This window comes from Rhinopithecus bieti, unplaced genomic scaffold (genome assembly GCF_001698545.2).
Source record: "Rhinopithecus bieti isolate Rb0 unplaced genomic scaffold, ASM169854v2 scaffold_6708, whole genome shotgun sequence".
Taxonomy (NCBI): domain Eukaryota; kingdom Metazoa; phylum Chordata; class Mammalia; order Primates; family Cercopithecidae; genus Rhinopithecus; species Rhinopithecus bieti.
This window is the reverse complement of record NW_016806329.1, coordinates 2,679,753-2,681,754: the sequence shown is the minus strand read 5'-3', so window position 1 is coordinate 2,681,754 and position 2,002 is coordinate 2,679,753. Positions and strand designations below refer to the sequence as shown.

Sequence of the window (2,002 nt, the reverse complement as noted above, 5' to 3'; positions counted from 1 at the left end):
AAAAAAAAAAAAAGAAAAGAAAAGAAAAATAATCCACATTTTCACATATACTCTCTGGTCTCTAGGGGAAATTTAAACCATTCATAATATATTTCTTTTCTTTGACTCTTCTGCTTTGCCGTGTATAGTACCACGTTCTCTTAGCTTTTCTTTGGCATTTCTAACAATTCTGTTTACATCCGTCTGTGAGATCTTCTTCCTTCAGCTCTTATTTAAATATTGCTGTTTTCAGACTCCTATGTTTTGTTCCTTGATGGTTTCTACATTTCTCCATATTTCTCAGGGATTTAACAAACATCCATATGCAATGGACAGCAATATAATTATCTCTTCTTCTAACTTTTCACTTGAGCTTCAGACTTGTATAATAAACTTACTCAAATATATGTACACGTATATTTGGTAGCTTCCTGACAAGCTTATTGTATTAACTAAACTCTGCACGAAACAATCAGAAAAAGGGTCTATTTTCCCACTTTTCTTATCAAACACACTCTCTAAACTCATTCCTTCCTCTTCTCTTGCGTCTGGACTGTCTATTCTTTGAGTCCTTTCTAAGACAAAAGGAAGTCTCAATTTCAGTTATTTAACATTTATATCCTATTCAAATGTCCTCTTGATCTGTCTGGGAGCCCTTTTCCTTCTACATCTCAGGCCTGTAATGGGCAAGTGTGGTGCAGTGAAACCCCTTCCGCCCTTCATTTCTCTAACTGATTGATTATCAGATGTTAGCATGAATCCGATCCACCTGGAGGAATTTTTAATTCCTCTCAGGTGCTTTGCCTCTCCCTGAGCATTTCTGATTCAGTAGGGTCTTATGGGGCCTGAGAATTTGATTTCTACCGAGTTCTTTTGTGCTTCTCCTGCTCCAGGACTATATTTATGAAATCACTTCTCTAACCCTACCTTCTCTTGCTGGCTTTTATTGGGTTGCTGGGGATAGAAGAAAGATAGGAGATATTAAAGACCTAACTAGATTATTAAACTTAGAATTTGGTGTCAACATATGCAGGGTGGTAGAGAAAATTTTTGGTTCTTTCTCTTATGGGGTTTCTGTGAGTTCCTCAGAGATCCTCCAGATGGGACTTGTACCTGTAATTCCCTTGACATTCATCTACTCCTCTTTTGACCACCCCTGTCAGCCATTGGTCTGCGTGTAATCACCTCTCTGATGGAAACTCTTTATCCCTTTCAGGGCTATTGTTAAGATGACCCTAGGCCAACTAACTTCAGAATTCTCATGAGGTCCCAAACACATGGTATTTGCCCTGACTTCAGAGGAAATAAGGTTTTCTCCGTCACAGGCCTATCTTTCTTTTCCTTTTTTTATTTTGACATTTCAGATATATATAATTCAAATGTTTTGTTGTTTTGACTTATTCTGTAGGAGTCAAATGCTAGAACGCAACTCCCTCAAGCTTCAGAAAATTTGTATTAGGCTCTCCAAACAATTTCCATGAAGACCCACTCACCTGACTTGAGGTAGTAAAGAAACATTACATTCTCCTCACCTTTCTCCATTGGGTAGAGGAGCAAATGTCACAGAATTCCAACAGTGATTCACTTTCAAAAAATAATTCCAAAAAGTTATCTCCTCAAGTTCTCATTTCCTGTTCTGTAGAATACCCAATTCGCCTTTACAATAACAATAAGAACAAAGGGGAGAAATGGGCTAATCCTGGCAACATCTTATTACAGTCCCTTAATATGTCTTACAAAGGTCTCTAGAACCTTGTTTTAGAATGTGAAGTGCATGGAAACAATTGTTCTTGGCCTGTGAGTCTTTTCAAAAATTCTGAAACAGAAATAGCCCATTTTGACATCCTGTCACCCCATCCATGTGCCAGAAAATGTGCTAGATTCCAACAAAAAGGTACATAAAATAGCCCTTGATTTTGAGGGCTTTGAGTTTAGCAGCTTTAAATCGATCTACATAAAATAAAATGTTATAGGTACTCTGATAGAAATTTAGAGAACATCTGGACATAAAGAGAATAGTGGG

At 37.4% G+C, this 2,002-nt stretch overlaps 1 long non-coding RNA gene across 1 annotated transcript in view; it reads right to left on the bottom strand.

Moving 5' to 3' along the window:
* Positions 1–1,714, bottom strand: part of LOC108531884 (uncharacterized) — a 15,893-nt gene extending 14,179 nt beyond the window's left edge. Inside the window, exon 1 of the long non-coding RNA XR_001886307.1 lies at positions 1,473–1,714. This is a non-coding gene — a long non-coding RNA (uncharacterized LOC108531884). The remainder of the gene's footprint in view (positions 1–1,472) is intronic.
* Positions 1,715–2,002: the final 288 nt, after the last annotated feature.